Source organism: Thamnophis sirtalis, unplaced genomic scaffold (genome assembly GCF_051295495.1).
Source record: "Thamnophis sirtalis isolate CommonGarterSnake01/CBP01778 unplaced genomic scaffold, rThaSir2_p1.2 scaffold_6, whole genome shotgun sequence".
Lineage (NCBI taxonomy): Eukaryota > Metazoa > Chordata > Lepidosauria > Squamata > Natricidae > Thamnophis > Thamnophis sirtalis.
In genome coordinates, this window is record NW_028261386.1 from 74,983,563 (window position 1) to 75,006,149 (window position 22,587).

Genomic DNA, 22,587 nt, shown 5'->3' on the forward strand with positions numbered 1-22,587 from the left:
TCTCTTATTCCACCTGTTTTTCTTGTGAACAAAATCCTTATTCTGCCTCATTACAGAAGCTGAAGGGAAAATGTAAATGCAGGTAATGGATGTCTATATTTCCTTTCCTTTTCTTCAATATCTCACCATGTCATCTAGGATAAGGATGACCATTTCCTCCTGTCTTCTTTCTTCACAGGCACCTAAACTTCAAAGTCCTTTCTTTACAAAGCTTTGTTTCGTTTTAAGTTTCATTGATAGGTTACAATCTGGATGCACATAGCAAGAGAAAATTTTTGCTATTAATGTAACAGGGGGGGGGGGGGGGCTATGGTTGATTTGAAACAGAGAAAATCACTATTCTTCTATCTTTTCCCAATGTGATTCTCCTCAGATATGTTGACATTGGCTGGGGATTTGATAATTGTGCAATGTGTTTCTAAACTTATTTCCTCACTCCGAATGTTCCTTTATTAAATTAGCTTTTATCTTCTTTATTTTGGAAAAATAAAGAAAAATCATCTAGGTTAGCTAATGTCTTTATACAAAACTGGTTTTGGTCAGTAGCATAAAGGCATTGAGTTGGGTATCTGTTCTGCCTTCTTTTTTTACTTATTTCTTTTTAAAGCAAATGCAGACTTCAAACTTTTTGCTTCAATAATGAACAGATTGTTCCCAGCTATTATGGAGAAAAATTGCAATCCTTGACACTTACAATCACCATTTTAATTATTATAATTTAAGAGCATGTACAATGCCAATAATAGTGCTCTGAAACAAAGGCATGGTGTCCCCAGAGAGATAAATGACAATGGGTTTTTTCTTCCATGCGCTTGCTGTAATTGTGGCTGGTTGCTCTAGTGCAATTTTGGGTTGTATATTTTTAGTAGATCACATTTTTTTTAATTGGATAGCTTTTATGAAAGACAAGTACTGTTGAGGGCCAAATCGTGGAGCTGCTGGGTCTGCTCCAAGTGCAGGTGACATTTTTCTGAAGGATTGGAGACAATGAAAGAGTGGCAAAACCGTGTGGTACCAAATGGCTGTCTGGGTCATGCCACCTTCAGCATATGAGGAGCTCCCTTTTCCAGGAGATAGAGAACATTCAAATAATGAATCCTATCCTAAGTAAAGTGACAATAACAATAATGGGGAAACAACAAGCACTGTGAAACTCTTACTAGCCTCAATAAAGTTCCAATTTTATTAATGTAGTAATTTTGTTAAGAGCCAAGGTGGCGCAGTGGTTAGGGTGCAGTACTGCAGGCCACTTCAGCTGACTGTTATCTGCAGTTCAGCGGTTCAAATCTTACCGGCTCCAGGTTGACTCAGCCTTCCATCCTTCCGAGGTGGATGAAATGAAGACCCAGACTGTGGGGGCAATATGCTGACTCTGTAAACTGCTTAGAGAGGGCTGAAAGCCCTATGAAGCGGTATATAAGTCTAACTGCTATTGCTATTGCTAAAATCATGATTTCCATTTCTCATCCATAATGCCAATGTAGACAAAAAGCTCCAGCAAGTATAGGCACTGATCTTCTATTTAAGACTTTTCTAAAAACTCTGTTCAGAATATCCTACACACTTGCAGATATGGAATCCTGATTTCATGGATTTGTATATACGGATAACAGTGAATTATGTTTTCTATTCAAGTTATTTTCACACTACTTTCCAAAAGCAAGACACACAGAACAGCAACATAGAGATTCTGACTTACCAAATAACATTGACAGCACGATCCAATTATGTTTACCCAGACATACATGTTATTGATTTCACCACTGTACAGTTACATGGTGACTTCATCCCATTCTCCCAGTGATGGTCACCAGGAAAATGGTGTGGACTCTGCTGATTGAATTCCATATAGTATGTTCTCCATTAGAAAATCCCTCTAGCCCCACTATTTCATCATAATCTTTCATTTTGCTGATTCATCAGCATATATATCTGGAAGTAAATCCTACTGAATTCTTAATTGATTGGACTAAAAATAATTTGTATCAAAAATACCAGCATTTGGACCTGTGATGGTGAACCTATGGCATGTGTGCCAGAGGTGGTATGCAGAGCCCTATCTGCTGGCACTTGTGTCATTGCCCCAGGTCAGATCTCCAGGGCATTTCTTTCATGAACTTCTGTTTCCCTGCAAGCAACAAAACAGAAGCTCATGGGGGTGAAAAAGATCTTACCTCTTGTCGCGCTGCCAGTGTTGGGATGCTCCATCTCCCACCAGCGAGCCGCTCTTCGGGTCTCTGCTGTGAATGCACGCTTGTCCGTGCATGTGCACATTTGCATGCACCTTTCAATTTGGGCATGTGTGCACACACAGTTTAGCCAATTGGTGTCTAAAAGGTTCACCATCCCTGATCTAGACTCTTTGCTCTTAGTAGTGCCCTAAATCATCTGCCCTAAGAGAGTCTTCTTAAACATTAGTTAGGAGCCATTGTTTGGAATTTTTGGAAAATACAAATTCCCTAAGAGTTAAGGATTTTTTTCAGATCGTTTCCAGAATTCTCATCAAGCTTTGCATGAGAGTGGAATCCAGATGTAGCTGCGTTTTGAGCATCATATTTCCACCTAAGAAAATGGGTAACCATTTTCAGCAAATGTTATGCCTCATCCTACCTGACATCCCTGTTCTTGGAATAGATGAATCATTCTTTTTCTACAGCTCCTAAAGAGCTTTGGACCATATGCAGAAGATTTATTAAGGTAGGATTTGCCCCATAGTACAAAACTGTACAAAAGAATCAATCAATGTATTTGAGGCATGTATGACATGGATACTTCAGCTCCCTAAAGGAAACAATAATTTTGTCATTAACATTCCCGAAAGATCTTTCAATCTTAAATAAATTTTGCACAGGTGGGATAGAAGAGACTTTGTCTCTTTGATCAGCCACACTCTGGAGAATGGAATATTTAATTCGTTTTGCAGTCACGCTATATGCTTGTTGGTTTTGTTTTTTTCAAAGTCTAGCAGCAGCTTCTGGATTGGTGATATATGAGAATCATTACCATCCTCCATTTATTGCTTTGGTTTGAGTTCAAGACTTATGGAAGATGTTGTTTTGGCAGAGCCATAGAAATAAGACACCACAAACATTTCCATTGGTGAAGAGCTATTACTATTCTTCTGCAGTGTTATCTTTACTAAAGACTTACAATGTGCTAAGCGCTCTGCATTCCTCATCTCCCCTTCTCAGCATCTCAGGGGCTTCTTGGAACAAAACGTCAGGCTGCAGCCAGGAACCTCTTTTCTTTTTCTTGCATTCCTTCAGGGATAATCTGATAACGATCTCAGGGTAATGTAGAAAAAGTTAAAGCAATGGATAGTAGAGCTTTCCATTGGATTTTTTTGCGGCAGTTCTCTCTCTGTTTCTGTCTCCCATTCTGTCTGTCTGTCTGTTTCTCTTGTCTGTCTGTCTCTCTGTCATTATCTCTGCCTCTGTGTGTGTGTGTGTGTGTGTGTGTGTGTGTGTGCGTCTTTCTCTGTCTCTCTCTCTCTCTCTCTCTCTCTCTCTCTCTCTCACACACACACACACACACACACACTCTTTACATCTTTTTCTCCACTTTTTCCTGCCTTTTTCTAAGAAACCCTCTTAGGCTGCCAGGGAAAGCAAAGATAGCACTTAGTGATTGCTGACAACAAACTCTTCAAACTGAACCAAAAACTACTACACGAGGTATATGAGATTGGAATTCACTGCCATCCAATATGATGATGGCCACTATTTTCGTGGACTAAAAAGCAATCTAGAAGTATTCATGTAGAATAAAGGTATATCAGTGGTAGCCCTATCATACTGGCAACATTCTTTAAAATACCATTTGCGGGAAGTCAAAGTAGAAGTCTGTTTTCTGTCCATATTTGCAGGCTTTCTGAATGCATTCGGCTGACTGCTATGTGCTAGACAAAACTAGATTAGAGGGCCCCCATGGCCTGATCTATTTGGATTCATTTCCTATTCTTAACTTTAGCACCCAAATGGATTGTATATGTCTAGTCAGTTTTTATATTCTTCTAGATATTTAATACGATATTTTTAGAGAATTATTTATTCATTTTGGAATAGGTAAGGAAGGACTAAACGGAAGTTAGAAAGTTATTTGGTAAGGCAAATGCAAATAAAATGATAGTTCAGAATTTAAGTTAATAGCTATTCTTTTATTAGCTATGTTTTCAAGCACTGCTCACATAGAACATTGGAATGGTGCTTTCAGAAAAGGCAATTAAATTTATTTATTAAATTAGTTATTATATTTTTATTCAAACTTTATTACTTTATAAATAACTCAAGTACATAATGCAGATAGTCCTCGACTTCCAACAATTTGTTTAGTGACCATTCACAGTTAGAATGACAACAGTGACTTATGACCAATTTTCACATGAATGTTGCAGCATTCCCATGGTCATGTGATCAAAATTCAGATTCTTCGCAATTGACTCATATTTATGATGGTTGCAGTGCCCTGAAGTCACGTGATCCCCTTTTACGACTTTCGGACAAGCAAAGTCAGCAGGGGACGCCAGATTCACTTAACAACAATTTGACTAATTTAAAAACTTCAGTGATTAAGTTAACAAGTGTGGCAAGAAATACATGGGGCAAACTCACTTAATAAATGTCTCACTTAGCAACCAAAATTTGGGCCCTAATTGTGGTCATAAGTCGAGGACTACTTGCACTTTTCCCCTCCTTCCCACCTTGCAACAGACTTGAGAGGTATGCCAGAATGAGAGAGAATGGTTATCCCAAAGTCACCCAGCTGACTTTCATGCTTACAACAGGACTATAACTCACAGTCTCCTGATTTCTAGGCCAGCACCTTAAACATTATACCAAACTGGCTTTCCATGTATTTTTGATTGAGCTTGAGCTTTTGATCCTTTTAATATTTATCTCATGATCATTTTTTTTCAAAACTTGAAGTCTGTAAGCATTCATTATTTTTTTGTTGTGCTTTCATTACTTGGATTTGTATCTTTTTCTGTTAGAAAACTTGAGCCATGCTTTTTGGCTAAGAAGAAAGGAGGTTAGCAAAGAAGATGTAAACAAAACTTATAGAAAAGCATTTACAATTTGAAAGCTAAATTTTGCCATGTAGTTCTTTGATTCTTTGATTTAAAAACTGTACAGCCATAAGCAATGCTACTGAAAGTAGGGGAAAGATCCATGACAAACTGCACTGGTAACTCAAAAAATGCATTTTAAAATGCCATATTTAGATAAATAAGCACACAAGTGACTACTTCACTGCTAGTAGAAAAAGAATGGTGAATTGGACATACAATTTCTTCTTAAATGCTCAGATTATAACTGATTTTGGTAGAATTGCACCGAGGCTGCTTTTCACCTTCTTATATTACATTACAACAATTCACAGGCCAGAAATATTTTAGTTTGCAACTGAGCTCATTTCTGATAGTCCACCCTTTGTCTCTCTCTTCCTCGCTACAATAAGGAACCTGAAACAAGAGCTAAGAGCAACCAGTCCTGAATCCAAAAGGGAAGATGATGAGCTAAATAGTCCGCAATCAATGGCAGAGAGGGATATGAATTAGAGGCCATTTATGACAATTCAAAGCTACGCTTCTAAAAGAATATTCTCTTGCTGCTGACATCTGAACGGATGAAATGCTAATATCCCCAGACAGACAATGCCTCAGTCAAAAGGAGACAGATTCTTTTTCATACTTAATCAGGGCTGATTTGAGCTTGAGAGACTTGCTGCTTTTTATAACCCTTTTAGATTTTGACGTTTTAGCAGCTGGTGTACTGATTGGAGGGTAAATTTACAAAATGGCACAGGCAAAATCTGTCCAAGATCATCACAGTGGCAAACTTTGCTTTGCTTCTCAAGGGCATCCTTCCTTTCTTAGGATTTTATAGCAGCAAAGATAATGAAGCTGCCAGGCAGAGGCTCACTCTTGATCCTCACATGGTGCCTGGAAGTAGTCAAGCTCTGAGTGTCAGGCTCTGTCATGGCAAACACCCCACAAGTGCCCTCCAGTGATGTCACCATGATGGGAAAGCAGCACTTCTAGAACACCAGCAGCAGTTGAAGAAGACTAGCTATTCTGACAGCACTGCTGGAATAACAAATAGGAGATAAAGATGATGTGGCCAGAAAAGTCACACTCAGACAGGAAAAGAAGGAAAAACATACACACAATGTTCCTACAATCACCTCTCCCTCCCCTCCCTTTGAAGGGCTATTTTCCCTTGTAGGAAAGTAAAACTTGCACTTAGTGATCTAAATGTCCAAAGGAAGACAGTAATAAATAGACTTTATAGTATTCTTCAGTACTGTGTTGTGAGCCCCAATAAAACTCTTATATCTTCCTTAGTTACTCTTTCCCTGGTTTGGGTATCAATCATTTTGAATGGGCCAGGCAACTTCGGCATTCTGGCTTCATTTCTTACATCCAACAAATGTACAGCAACCAGTACAAAGTAGGAAGTCTATGATTTATTGATTTATTCAATATTCTATCTAGAGTATGATCCTGGGTGTCTTTCTCTGCTCACTAGATCACCCACTAGATATACTTTGCTCGGTGCTAACATTTAAATTCAATCACTACACTCTTGTTTTATGTGCATCCCAATTAAGAGTTCATCACCACATTCCCCTAAACATTTCTGATGTTATTAAGAAATTACATTATCTTATACCATGTTCCTTTAAAATTGCTTTCTTCTCATCTCATGTCCACAACTGGTTTTAAAAATCTCTTTACCTATTCCAAGTTATTGTCTTCCCTCTCCTCTTGACCCAATTACCGGCATCTTACCTATTTCTTTAATGTATAAATGCGTCCTGACTTTCTCATGCATTTCCATCTCCATCACATCGTTGCCGTATTGCTTGAAAATTCTGTAACTTCTAAAATATGAAATATATTACATAATGAGGAATCCCTCCGAAATGACATTAAGATGATATTTCTATTAGGCCATTTAAGATTAATAACAGAAGCACAAAATTACAGTTATTCTGTTATTATATATAATGTTTTGGACATGAAATAAATTTTGAAGGAACCAGGTTAATCTCCAAAATTGAACACTTCAACAAGAGAATAATTATGGAAGCTATCAAAATGGAGAAACACCCCCACAACATGAATAAACATGTTGATACCTCCCACCAACCATACATCTGGAAACCAGCCCTGGTAAACAAATGAGCCCCACCCACCGCCAGGCCGTTACAACCCAAAACAACAATGGACCCACAGCCAGCACCAATCTACCAATCATGATATAGCCACACATCCAATCAATCCACTTAGTGAAACAAAGCCAGCACTCCACAGACCCCCACCAAGATTTATAGAAAGACGACAACTCCCGCCATGCTTTAAGCCAAAAACACCAGCCTGAGGATGGCAAGTGAGACCTCGCTGAAACGTTGCCAAGACAATCTCAATCTTACACGGGAAAAGACCCGAATACAACAAGACCAGTGTGTGTGTGTGTGTGTGTGTGTGTGTGTGTGTGTGTGTGTGTGTGTAAAATTCAGCAATAAATAAATTATTAGAAAGATTAGATATTGATATATTTACTATACATTTTCACCTCCGCCCACCTTTCTTCTTTCTCCTCTTGAGGTAGAAGGTCTCAATCATTGTCCTTGACAGCAACCTTAACCTTGAAATAGAACGCTTTGCCTGGAATCAGAGAAGCAAAACTAAATAAATACAGCTGATTGGCCAATGGAAATGGCAGGACTCATTTACCCGAATGAACTGAGTTTTATGATGATAACTTGGCAACCTTGTGTTTGATTAGGCTCATGCCCAGAGAAATCAACACTTGCGTCTCTGACTGTGATTGTGACTGTGAATTTCTGTTGAAGAGTCTTTAGGTTAGTGATGATTGCTGCATCAACAATCAAGAGGTTAGAGGATTAGAAATGGTGTCACTTTCAGGGCTTATCAAACACCGTAAAGCGAAGCAACTGTTAGGCTAGAAAGACACAGATCAACTAAAGCAAAAATCACTGGCTATGCCTAGTCAGAATTAAGGAATAAGATGATGTATAAAGGCAATTATTTATAATCACAAGGGGAGAAATGAGATCCAAAAGAAACAATGCAGCTTCTTGAGAATGCTGTGTACATTTATCCCTTGATTAATCTGAGTAGTTCTAATGACTTTATATAGGGAAGAGGAGAAAGTTTTGTTTTGTTTTGTTTAATGAAAAGTTTCAAAATTTATCGAATAAGCATTTTGATGAGTGCTGTGTCTACTTTCTCTGTTGAATTTCTTTGTATATGCTCCTTATCAAAATCAGTTTTTCAGATACGGTTAAATATTTGCCATGGGCAGTAACAAGATTTGCAACATCCAAGACTTTAATAGACCTGAGAGTTTTCACCCAAAAATCCAATATATGAAAAAAAGATACTCTAAGGTGCTGCAACTGTATAACCCCACTTATTTCATTCTCCATAATGAGAGCTTATTTGTAATTGCAAATACTGTACATACATGCATACACACATACATCTCAGTGTGTGTGTGTGTGTGTATGTGTATGTGTGGGAGGTATATACTTACAATATAACAAATGTAACAAAAAAGGCAACAGTAAAAAATATTGGGTTTCTGTCTGGATGGTCTCTTGTGACGAGCCTAATGACAGAGAGTGGAAGTGTGACCTTCCTCCCATACTTGGGCATACCAGGGGTTGTGACTTTAAGTATATATATATATATTCAAATCCCAGTAAGGGTATGGCTAGCTGATGAGAGCTAAATAGCTTGAAATAAATCTATACTAGTCTCCCTTTATTTATTTATTTATCAGCACAAAAATGCAACACAAATGTAACAAAGGCAACAGTAAAAATAATGGCTTTCTGTCGTGATGGTCTCTTGTGACGAGCTGATAGACAGAGAAAGGAAGCAGTCTGCTTCCTCCCATATTTGGGCATACCAGAGGTTGTGACACTAAATACATATATAAATATATATGTATATATAAAGGCATTTGAAAGGAATATAAGTTACCGTAAAGAACCAATAATAACTTGTATTGTTTATTTTCAAAATCCAGGAAAATCATTGCAAAGCCAACCCAATGGTTCCCTACTAAAGAAGCTAGATCAGGATCAACAAAAGTAATGTTTAAGTTTAAACCATAGTTGCTTCATGATAGTTGTGCTGACTCTTGGCCTGACTTATAATCCAAACACAACATGACTTCAAAGAATACCACCTTTAGAGGAAATTACCTATATACGTACCAAACAATAACAATAGTGGTAGCAGTAGCAGTAAAACTGTTTTTGAAACAGGTTGAAAGTTTTCTAGTAGCTAAGTTTTTTAAAATATTTAATAATAGTGCCAGAGTTTAAAGAAGCAGGATAGAAAGTGTATTGACACTTGGGAACTTTGTGTTGGAGAAGATTTGAGAAAATACCAAGAATAGAGAAGAAGACCAACAAATAAATCATCAAATGTATCAACTCAGAGCTCTTACTTGTGGGACAAATAACCAGGTTCAAATTATATTTTGGAAACATTGCATAGTTCCCTAGAAAGGTTTATAATGCTGGGAAAGGTAGAAGGAAAGAGCAGAAGACAACCAGCAGCAAAATAGATAGACTCAATAGATAGACTGAATTATTAGACAACCTGAAAGACCACAGTGGAGACAATATCATGGAGAAAATCTGATCTATATTGTCACTAACAGTCAAGGCCAACTTGATGGAACATAATCAAATCAATTTTAATGTGGTTCAGAAGTGATAGCCTTGAGATATAGAAGAAAATGTTCAACACTTCTTCCAGATTCCATTTCATCTTCCTAATCTGTCCACTTTTCTCTGCAATTCTGAAAAGGTGCTGCCAGTCAGAATTCACCAATCTTATTCAACTTGGTACCTTCTATATATATTGAATTACACATAGATATTTCCCTGGAATAGTAAAGTCCAAATGCATCTGGAGAGCACTAAGCTAACCACTCTAATACAGAGTGAGAGCCAATCCTTGTCTGACATGGGATAAAGCAGTTCCTGTTTTATTTTTATTGTAGTCAATGAAAATCTGAAGACTGTAACAAACACTAGGGTAGTCAATATATTTCCTTGTATATCAAATACACAGATCATTTAGTATTAAGATTGCCATCTTTTCCAGACTGATATTTATTTCATAGCCAGTTATTATAAGGCCATTTTAGAAAGAGAGTGATGATTATGCCAAGTCTATTTGAATGTTAAATTAATATTACAATAACTGAGGTTCTTTTTCTATCCAGATGATGTTGGATAGCCAGAATCCTCTGCTGGATAGGGGACTATAACCTCCAAACAGTCCTTTAGGCATTTCTTCTAGCTTATCCAGTGCCAATAATTTGTCTCATTCAAACATTTAGAATTTTTCTGACAAAGTATTGGTAGAGCTCAGCCTGAACAGATTTCCCCTGCGTATTCTCCTAATGGCTGTTTAACAAAGCAGCAGGTAAGAACCAAGACATCGGATGTCTCTCTGAAGAAGTTATAGTTATTTGGAAAGTCATCATCCAAGATTTATTTTTCTCCTGGGATGAGAGAGGCGCCAAGATCTCACAGAGTTGAAGAGAATGAGAGTTCTCCCTTTCTTTCCTTACAGAAGAAAATGAAGAAGAGAAAAGGTAAAATAGAATTGCAAGCTTTTTTTTTTTTTTTTGGCATACAAATTGTGGCTTCACCTATATGAATCACTTGTTCCTGACCTGTCTTATTTTGAGAGTTTATGATTCATGGGTCTAACTTTTGCTTATTATGGGTGGGTTCCCCCCTCCATTACTTTTTAATCCTAAGAATTAATCCCCATGACATCATAAATGCCTCCTTTTATTTTACAAGCTGCTGGTCCAACTTATTCATACATCAAAACTTTAGCAGTTTGTTTAACTGTATAGGGAAGACAGAGCCTGTCTAGTCTATGGATAAGGCCTCAAGTGCCAAACCCGGAAATGGGGAGTTGTAGTCAGGCCTTAGGCACAAAATGAGTTTGCTGCCCCATTGCTGGGTGGGTATGGCCATGGTGGGCATGGCCTAGTCAGCCTCCTGCACCACAGCGGGGGGTTCACCCTCTCCAGGCTCCGGAGGCTTTCATCGAGGCTCTGGGAGGGCAAAAATTGCTTCCCCTGAGCTCCTGAGGCCCTCAGGAGGCCAGAAATAGGCCCATTTCTGGACTTCCAGTAGGCCCATTTCCCCCCCTTCCCTGAGCCTCCGCACAGGCCCTGCACTTACCTGGCATGATGAACGGACCGTATGGAGACTCCTGGGAGGGGAGGGGTGTGGTGGGTGTGGCCAGACAGGGGTGGCAGTTGGGGGTTTGCCAAACTGGGCACAATCCTAGCTAGAGGATTGTCTGAACCCATGCGAATCCCCAGTAGTCTCAGCCCCTAGGAAGGAGGCAATGACAAAGCAATTCTGAAAAACCTTGCCAAGAGAAAACTGCAGTCACTCCAAGACAATCAGCAGGAGTCAAAATTGACTTGAAGAAACAAAGACAAAGTAACAAAAACTATACAGGAGAAAGCAACCATGGCTTCAGAAGTTCCATGATTGATCGCTGCAGCCAAAAAAAAAAAGTTTGGAGGGTTAGAGAGTCTGCTCAGGAGTCTGAGAAAATGGTACCATAAGAAAATCATTAGAAGGCTGTTGTTTGTTCTACAATAGATTAACGGTAAATTAATCTGTTAAAATAGCCTCTTGGAATGAATTTATCTCTTAGGACATGATAACATCCTTCAAATTCTTCCTTATCGGCCTTAAACCTACACTCCTGTGAGATAAACACTTGTAAAAACCCTTATTTTTTTATTCAGGCATCCCCCATTCTACCTTTTGGTTGTCTCTCACTTGGTTGCCTTTTTTCCTGAGTGCTGCTTTTATCCCCTCTTTGGCCACAGAGTATGCTAAAAAAGATTAAGATTTAAGATTAGGATTAAGATAACCTTTATTGTCATTTTTTACTCTAAGCATGCTGGCACACATTGAAAATGAAATTCCATTGCCTGCTCTCAAAAGAAAGTAAATATCTACCCATACCAGGGGTGGGTTCCTGCCAGTTCTAACCTCTTCTATAGAAGAGGTTCCACAAATCTACAGTGCCATTTAGAACCGGTTCCAGCTCCCTCCCTCCCCCCCCCCGCACATAATCAAGATGAAGAGCGAGAGGAGGAATTCTGGAGTTGAAGTCCACAAGTCTTAAAGCTGTCAAGTTAGAACACCCCTCGGTTCTTTTTTTCTAAAGGGTTAGGGATGCAAAGGTCTTGTAACTTGACAGCTTTAAGAGTTGCATGCTTCAAATGCCAGAGTTTCTGAGCCAACCTTTTGGTTGCTAAGCAAGAGCGTTGTTAAGTGAGTTTCACCACATTTTACAAGTAGGCCACACCCACCCAGTCACATGGCTGGCAAGCTACTCCCACCCAGTCACATGGCCAGCAAGCCACTCCCACAAAGCAGGCCACACCTACAGAAGAGGTTGTAAAAAAAATTGAAACCCACCACTGACCCATACACATACATAAGACACATATGCACATGCTTCACACACACATGCATTAATCACTGTCCATTTTGATTTCATAATGGAAAGAGGAAAGTTGAGAGTTCATAAGGTAGATAATGTCTATAGCAAAACTGTGGCTGAATCTGGATGTTCTGCTTTGTAGTTGTAGTTGTAGTTGAGTTTATTTGGATACCACAAAGCCTCCTCCCAGAAGGTAAGAAGGAAAACAGGTCATGAAGAGGATGTGTAGCATCCCAGTCAATCCTGCGGACCCTGCTCAAGCATTGCTTATATGCTATATCTAGATAGAAGGAAGTAAACTACCAATAATCTTTTTTGCCATCCTCACCACTCTCTGCACCGCCTTCCTGTCTAAAGCAGTAATGCTTCCAATATGACTCGATGCTCTCAATCATTCCTCTATAGAAAGTGGTAAGGACAGGGGAAGTAAGATGTACTTTTCTCATGTGATGCAAAAAATGCAGGGGCTGTTGTGCCCGCTTCATCAGTGACTCACTGTTGAGCAACCAAGCTAGCCTTCTTGTTAGCTGCACACCCAGAAACTTGATGCTGCTAACCACCTCCCCAGGTGAATCATTAATACACAGAGGTGTGTGGCTCTGCCTGCCTTTTCTGAAATTGACAATGACTGTTGGAAGAAAAATCCAGTTCCAGTTCCAGGCCTGGAATAAAATAGAGGGTGATTGGAAAGAAAGATTATGTTTATTGGTGAACAGACCCAACACACACACAGTGGGCAGTTCTGGGACAGTTGATAAAATGGAGTAGGGGGTTATAACCTTTTGATTTCTATGGAGTCATGTACGTGTCATGGCTGGCTCCATAGGCAAATGGAGAAATGCAAATCCTAGGTGTTTGTCCGAGCTAATCTTGTCTTGCTTATTTCTTATCTGGAATTTCTGTCTGACCCAGTCTTTCTGAATCGATTATCAAACCTGCATTTCTAAAAGCTGGCCTCCTCAGTTTCTGCTTGAGGCAGAGAGACTGGTGCTGGTTTCTGCCTCTCTTAAGATATTTTCCCTCCAATTTCTCCTTTAGGGGAAATATTCTATCCTACCTTTTCAATATTCCCCAAAATATTTCATTCTCTAGGAGGGTGGATAGGTGCTGACTTTCTACATGATCTCTTTAGCTTTTCATACTTTTAAAATGAGGCCGTTTTTATTACACCAATTCACCAAACCCTCTACCTCCTTGCGGTAAGCACCTTTGTTGTCATCCTGAATAAGGCCTACTATTGTTGTATCATCCGCATACTTCACAATATGGTTGGTGGCAAATCTTGCACAACAAAAAAAAAAAAACAACTCAAGAAGCTATTGGACTGCCATTTATCAGAAATGGTGTAGGGTCTCCTGCTTGAGCAGGGGGGTTGGACTAGATGACCTATAAGGTCCCTTCCAACTCTGTTAATCTGTTAAATCTGTTAAAATGGTGACTTCAGTGGTACAAACTCTTTCCTTGCTTTTTATGGGTGTTGTGTGGTCCACGTAAACACGCAGAGCTTGGACTGTCATCTGAACCATTTTGACCATGCCTTGGAGACACCCCTATTTAGATTATAAAACCTCAGAAACAGGAGCTCGGGTGCTTTTATTTCTACATTACTATGCAAAGCACTCTATAAGCAGCACATGTGTTGTACTAGTTTTTTAAAAACTGCAAATGAAAATAAAGGGCAAACATTCCTATTTTCCTTCTTATTCAAAATCCAATTGAATTTTTTTAAAATAAGAAATCAAATTGTTTTTCTTATTAAAAACAGGGGAGAGAGAAGGACTTGAAGCAAATTTGATCATTTGGGTTAAAAACCTCATTTAAAAAAATATATCCAGAATTATATTATTTCTTCCTGAGTCCCATTTATTCATGTAAGGCAGTTGTTGGGGCAGGTATTTTTCTTTTTCTTTAAAATTTGCCCCACCACAATATAATTTGAGAGTTCTTAAGTACTTATAATACATTCCTTGACATTGTATTAACCAAGACAATAATGACTCATTTCTTCCCCTGTCATCCTGACATTTAAGGAAGAAGGAAGGTGGGCGGAGGTGAAGAAGTATAATAAATATCATTTTTAAACCTGAAATAATGATCACATATACCATTAACTAAAATAACTGTAATAAGAATTCTTTGTTTTACTGACTGAACAATGATTTCTTCATATTTAAACAATGCTGATATTATTAAGATTTTTTTTCTCCAAAAAATCAAATTTAATTTAAACAAAGGGTTTCACAAAATGTCATTTTTTTGTAGTTTCTAAGCTTTAAGCTCCTTATTTAATATTTAAAACACTAGAGCCATGGTAAGAGCTCTAGCCAATGTCAACTGTCGACCCCTCGGGGGAGGGCCTTCTCTGTGGCTGCTCCGGCCCTCTGGAACGATCTCCCCGTGGAGATCCAGACCCTCACCACCCTTCAGGCTTTCCGCAAAGCCATTAAAACCTGGCTGTTCCGGCAGGCCTGGGGCTGATGAGTTCCCAGCCCCACTTGAATTGTTGCGACTCTTGCTTTGTTTTTAACTTGTTTTGTATTTTGTTCTGTTGTTTGTATTTCCCCCCCACCCCCACCTTGTTTGTTAGCCACCCTGAGTCCCTCGGGAATGGAATAAACATTTCCAAACATTTCCAAACAAGAGCAATATAGAATGAAAGTAAAACATGCATGGGAGTAAATGGGATGCTTATCAAATAACCGCATGTAGCAGTCAACGAAATGAGGAGGTGTGATCAAAATACATTGTTAAATGTATGTAAGGAATGCATATGTACTTGTGAATAGAGACTGTCCAAGAATGAAAATGATGTGTGGTGAATATTAGGTAGATTGTATGAAACAATAAAGCATGAGAATCTGAAAATTAATGTAGCTAAGACCAGGATGTATTTGACAGGGACAATGGAATGAATTATTGAAATGATATATATACCAAAGGTGGTATTCAGCAAGTTCTGACCAGTTCTGGAAAACTGGTAGCAGAAATTTTGAGTAGTTCAGAGAACCAGTAAATACTACCTCTGACTGGCCCCGCCCCTATCTATTCTCTGCCTCCTGAGTCCCAGCTGATCAGGAGGACAAGGGGATTTTGCAGTAACCTTTCCCTGGAGTGGGGTGTGAATGAAGATTTTACAGTATCCTTCCCCGCCATGTCCACCAAGCTACACCCACCAAGCCATGCTACACCTACCAGGCTACACCCACAGAAGTAAAAAAAATTAAATCACACCACTGATATATATGTCCCAAATGTGTGTATTATGTTGTAAATACTTGAATACAGGTAATCGTCAACTTACTACAGTTCATTTAGTAACTGTTCAAAGTTACAATGTCACTGGAGGAAGTGACGTATGACCGTTTTACACAATTACGACCGTTGCAGCATCCCCATGGTCAAGTGATCAAAATTCAGACGCTTGGCAACTGACTCGTATTTATGACAGTTGCAGTGTCTTGGGGGGTCATGTGATCACCTTTTGTGACCTTCTGGCAAGCAAAGACAATGGGGAAGCCAGTTCCACTTAACAACTGTGTTACTAACCTAACAATTGCAGTGATTCGCTTGACAACTGTGGCAAGAAAGGTCGTAAAATGGGGCAAAATTCATTTAACTTCTATCCTTTAGCAACAGAAATTTGGGGGTCAATTGTGGTTGTACTTCGAGGATTACCTGTATAGCAACTTGCAGTTCTTTTTTTTAAAAAAACTATGCATTTTACTTTGATCTCAATGCATCCGCCTCTTTGGTAACCTTATGAGAAGGCATTGTTGTTTAAGGGATAAAATACAACTACATTTATGCCTCTGCACATTCAAAAGTCCCTTTGTCAAATCAAATCCAAAGTGCTTCCCAGCTCTAATATAAACATGACCTCATTTATAACCCAATGTTTGAATAGATCAGAAAACAGTCAAAACAGCCCATATCAGTCCTGGACTCGGAGACAAAAAGGTTGGTTATCCGGAATATCTGCTAGATAAAAAATGTGTTTTAGAAATATGTCTCAGCCAGCCTTGTCTCAGTGCTAACATTGCTTCAGTGAAATCATATCTGTCATTCCTATTTTGTCTGCGGAGTCAAATACATAATCCCATGGCGTAGTGTCATGACAAATGCCACAATACTATACCTTTGACAATTCAGAAATAACGCAAGCGAGGAAAACAATAAAATTTGAACTTGTTTATGAGACTAGATTCTAATTCAGGATGATTAAATACAGGTCTAAACTGCAAAAGGCTTTCTTGAAGTGACATGTTCCATGGGAAGCGTTTAGCTTGGTTGTTATCCGTTCTATGTAGGGATAAAATCCAGTGGTGGGATTCAAATAATTTAACAACCAGTTCTCTGCCCTAATGATTTCTTCCAACAACCAGTTCACCAAACTGCTCAGAAAGTTAACAACCGGTTCTCCCGAAGTGGTGCAGACTGGCTGAAACCCACCACGGATAAAACCCATTTTCATATGAAGCCTAGAAATAGCCAATCTCAACCCTTTAGACAAGGCAGTGTACCATTTGGGGGAGCTGAAGGTTCAACTTGGTCTTTCCAGGAGCTGGGGCGGGAAGTGAAGTCATTGTGTTTATTGAGTTCAGCTTGTACTCCTCTCTGATCTGGAACTAAAAAGAAATTAACATATTGCAAGGAATTACTCCATATAGCAGGAGTACATCCAACTCTTGGTAAATACCAACCTCCTCACAACCAAACACAAAACAAACACATTTCATGTAATTTAAATGGTAATCTTAATTAATTATGACTACTTCCTTGCAGTTAATATCACCATATATTTAATACTTTCCCCCTTTTTTAAAAATATAAAAATTTTAAAACATGTCAACAGTGTTAAAGAAAAAGGGAAAGCAGGAGAAGCAGCCACCTTGAGACCATCATGTTTAGCAGCCCTGTAAAGAACAGCTGCAGGTTTTGGGCCTGGCTAGTCTAAAGAAAAGAAGAATTATGGGTGACATGATAGCAGTATTCCAGTATTTGAGGGACTGCCACAAAGAAGAGAGAGTCAAATTATTATCCAAAGCACCAGAGATCAGGACAAGAAACAATGATTGGAAACTAATCAGAGAGAATCAACCTGGAATTGAAACTTCCTAACAGTGAAGACAATTAACCAGTGGAACAGCTTGCCTCCAGAAATCATGGGTGCTCCAACACTGGAGGTTTTTAAAAGAGACTAGATTGAAATGATATATATTCTCCTGTTTGAGGAGGGGACTGAACTAGAAGACCTCCAATGTCCCTTCCAGCTGTATCCTATCCTATCCTATTTCTTAACTCACCCCCTCATTTTTAAGAAAACAAACAAACAAATAATGGTTGGTTGGTTGGTTGGTTGGTTAATTAGTTAGTAAGGAGCTGATAGCTGCCACTTCAGTCAGCAGCAATGATAGCAACCAAATTCATTTCTCAAGTCAGGGAGTGAACCAACATCAGGAAAAGCAGATGTTCATTGTGCTTTTTCTCCCCTGCTCCCATCTTCCCTCAATTGGCATAACTGGATGAGGCCTGAGCTGATTCATCATTTGGTAGGTGGGAGGGATACATCTGAGAGACCTGGCTATTGTATAAGAGAGGCTTCCACCAAAGTATGCTCTTTATATCTGAGTTTATATACCTCTTCTTAAGCAACTGGAATCTCATAAATATGAATCTGATAATTGATGGATTTGTATACCTTCATCTTCTTTCTCCTCCTTAAAGTCAAAGGTTTACAATTCCTCATTTCTTTTGTTATAAAAATATATAACAGCTTCTGTAGCATTTGTTATGAAAAGTGTGTTTGTTTATGTGTTTACTGATGAAGAGCAATTCCCAAATGGTGACTTGGATTCCTTCCTTGGATGAATGGGTGTGTCATCAGCAGATTGCCAAAAGTAAATAATTCCTTCATAATAGCCAGAGGGAATGGGAAAAAAACAAGAGCTTGAGAAATGTAACATTATAAGAATGAGAGACGTAGGAAATCACTGTTCTCAGAATTAACATGAAAGTTCTGTCAACCAAAGAACCAGTTTTCACATGGAAAAAAAACCCCTCCTGATTGGTTTGCAATATGAACGTACCTATTTAAAATTTGGCAGTTAACAAGCCACTCCAGAACAAAACTAACCTGAATTTCAAGTGCTTAAGAAATAGATGTTGCTATGCAGTATAGCATGGCATGCTCACCCTGTGAAAAAGGAAAAGAGCACAGCAGCTGTTATTATCATATCTTCGTATACATCTATGAGATATTTGTAACTGCTTTCATCATTCCATCAGAGCAACCATGATTGTAATGTTTGTGATGTTTTGCCTTAGGAAAGAGAAACTAGTATGATTGGGAGGCACCCATGTAGGGTCAGAATCATGTTTTGGATGGAGAACTCAGGCTTTTCAGTTAATGCTCAACTTCAACTCATAATTAATGAGGAGTCGTCCTGGGAAGGATCCCAGGAATGTTTAGCAAACTGAACATTCCTTAACTATGCTCAATAGTAAGAGAGATATTCCTCTACAGCAGGAACTCTCTACTCTCTCTTTGATGAGAGGCTGGTGAAACCTACGAATCTCTTCTCAGAAAAATATATTTAAATGCATAAAATAAAACACCTAGATATGGACTCTATTACAAACTCATGATGACATGTTGTTGTCATGTGATGTATTGTAACTTTTCCCCCTTCGCTAAACCAGGGTGGGCGTGGCCAGTGCATGATTCATCTGCCTCACAGGCTGCAAGTTTGACCACCCTGATTTCCTGTCTGCTCAGTTATCAAATGTTTTTTTAAAAAAATAGCCAATAAGTGATATAGGTAGTCCTTGACTTATGACCACAAGCAAGCCTAAAATGTATGTTGCTAAGTGAGAAATTTGTTAAGTGAGTTTTGCCCCGTTTTATGACTTTTCTTGCCAGAGTTGCCAAGGGAATCGCTGCAGTTGTTGAATTAGTAGCACGGTTGTTAAGTGAATCTGGTTTCCCCATTAACTTTGCTTGTCAGAAGGTTGAAAAGAGGATCACATGACCCCGGGACACTGCAGCCATCATAAATATGAACCAGCTGTCAAGCATTCAGATGTAAATCTTGTGATGACGGGGATGCTGCAATGGTTATAAGTGTGAAAAAAGGTCATAAGTAATTTTTTTTCAGTGCTGTTATAATTTTGAGTGGTCACTAAGCAAACTGTTTTAAGTCATAGTAATATATAAGTGAAAATAAATTGACTTTATTCCTGTCCACATTCCTGGGCCACCAAGGGATCTTGACACACATATACAGTACACCAGATTAAGGACCACTGTCTTTTAGCAGTCTCCCATGGAGGATTTAATATTGGAGTTGTTGTATATGAAATGGGCAGCAAATAAATTTCATAATAAATAATAAATAAATATTCTTCATTCTTGGCCCAATGGTCTGATGTTGTTAATAGGATGTTATCCTGAGATGGGAATGGGGAAAACTAGCTGATGCGTCAGACAAAATTTCTCCCAACTTAAAGCCACTTCCATGCAATAGGATAGAAATCCTATCCAGAATTAACCTGGAAATTCTTCAATTCAGGTTGGAATTCTGTATTCTATCCCTTCTTTAAATGCAAACAGACAGCCAGGGAAAAGACACAGACAAAATAAAAATTAAACAAAACCTAATTGCCCCCTTTTTCTAATTTTAAAAAAAGCATCCATTATGTATTCCAGGCAAAGATTCAAGTCACTTCATAATGCACTCAGACAGACTCACTCATCTTTTCTAATAAAATCAGCAGTAATGCACCCATTTAATTAATGTAAGAAAGTGGCCTCTGAAGAATGCATCCATATGACAGTATTTAGGAGCAATGATGTAAGACGTTCTGTACCCCTTACATTAGCCTTTCACATCATCCTCAGAGCTCAGCTTACATCTTTATAAATCATGCTGATCCATCCACTTCGTTATTTATTAAACTATTTATTAAAACTGCAGCTGAGACATGCTTTTAAGCTGACCTCTGCAAAAGATTTGCCATCCTGGAAGTGAAGGTTGCAATATTCTTGGTATAGAAATATATATAGGGATGGGAAGACCTCCTGAAGCTGCTGAACTAAAACTTCCAATAATTGTAATTGTAATTTAATAAATATATATGCCACCCAATCCCGTAGGACTCCGGGCGGCTTACAAATACAAGAATAAAACAAAAACTAAAATATAGGGAAAAGAGAAAAACAGATTTAAAAACAACACACCATGCACTCAAACGATGGGGCTGGACCTCATTTATGGGGTCAGCAGCCCCAGGCCTGCCGGAACAGCCAGGTTTTGGTGGCTTTTTGGAAGCCCGAGAGAGTGGGAAAGGTCCAGCTCTCTGTGGGTAGATCGTTCCACAGGGCCAGAGCAGCTACAGAGAAGGCCCTCCCCCAGGGGGTCGCCAGCCGGCATTGCCCGGTTGACGGTACCCGGAGGAGGCCCAGCCTATAAGATCTTATCGGCCGTTGGGAGGCAGTCTCGCAGATAATAATTTACTCCCACTAAAGTATGTTTTACAAAGAAAACTCTCGGAGCAAGGATATTTTTCCCTATCCCTGACTGAAGTGCTTTAAATCCACTGTTGAATAAGCAAAAAATTATACCCATGTGACATCAGCACATGCTCTCTCTCTCTCTCTCTCTCTCACACACACACACACACACAAACACACACAGAGAGAGAGAGAGAGAGAGACACACACGGACCACAGCCAATCTCTATTCTGCTTCTCTTTCAGTCCCATGGGTGCCATCCTGATTTTACACATTCAGCCACTGGTGGGATTCAACAGTTTTTACTACAGGTTCTGTGGACATGGCTTGGTGGGCATGGCAGGGGAAGGATACTGTAAAATCTCCATTCCTTCCCCACTCCAGAGGAAGGTTACTGCAAAATCCCCATTCCCTCGCAATCAGCTGGGACTCGGGAGGCAGAGAATAGATGGGGGTGGGGCCAGTCAGAGGTGGTATTTACAAGTTCTCCAAACTGCCCAAAATTTCCGCTATCGGAAATGGATTCTTCTGGCTTTGCTGCAATCTGTCTCCACCACTCACAACCACTGCAGCGTGAAACGTAACTATAGGTTCTGTATTTGTAGGTAGAGAACTTCTGGTCCAGCTGCTGGACTCTACCTTACATCTCCAGGCACTTTCCTGTACTCTTTCTCTTCAGTAATCATTGAAGCTGAATAAAGGGGGGGGGGGAATCTGGCTCCCAAGCAGGAGTTTTATTTACAAATTTTGTTCTTTTCCTTTTCTTTCTTTTTATAGGCAGCATATGCTGACTCCCACTGGGCTCGCAGGACAGGAGGCATTGGTCCTATCTTTCCTCTGTTACTCTATTTAAGCCTTGCCCTAATTCAATAAGGATAGTGCAGTGGCTCACATTTAAAACACTGGGCTTGTCAGTTGGAAAGCTGACAGCCCAGGTTCAAGACCCAGGCATTGCATGACGGAGTGAGCTCCTATCTTCACCCTAGCATCTGCCAACCTAGCAGTTTGAAAAACATTCAAATGCAATTAAATAAATACTATAGGTACCACTTCAACGGGAAGGAAATAGTGCCCTGTGATAGCAATAGCAATAGCACTTAGATTTATATATCACTTTACAGCCCTCTCTAAGTGGTTAACAGAGTCAGAATATTGACCCCGACAATATGGATCCTCATTTTCCTGATCTCGGGAGGATGGAAGGCTGAGTCAACCTTGAGCCAGTGAGGCTCGAACTGCCAAACTGCTGGCAGCTGGCAGTCAGCAGAAGTAGCCTGCAGTATTGCATTCTAACCACTGTGCCACTGGAGCCTCTGATGTCATGCTGACCACATGAAAGCAGAAGCATTTTCAGACAGCGCTGGCTCAATGGCCTTGGAACGGAGATGAGCACCACACCCTGCAGTTGGCAATGACTAGCAGAATAAAATCAACAAGCACTCCTTTATCCTTACTAATCCAGTGAGAATCATCTGAGCAGTCTGATACTAGTGTGATTTTAATACAGTACTGTGCCCAGCTGCTTAGGGAACTCTAAAG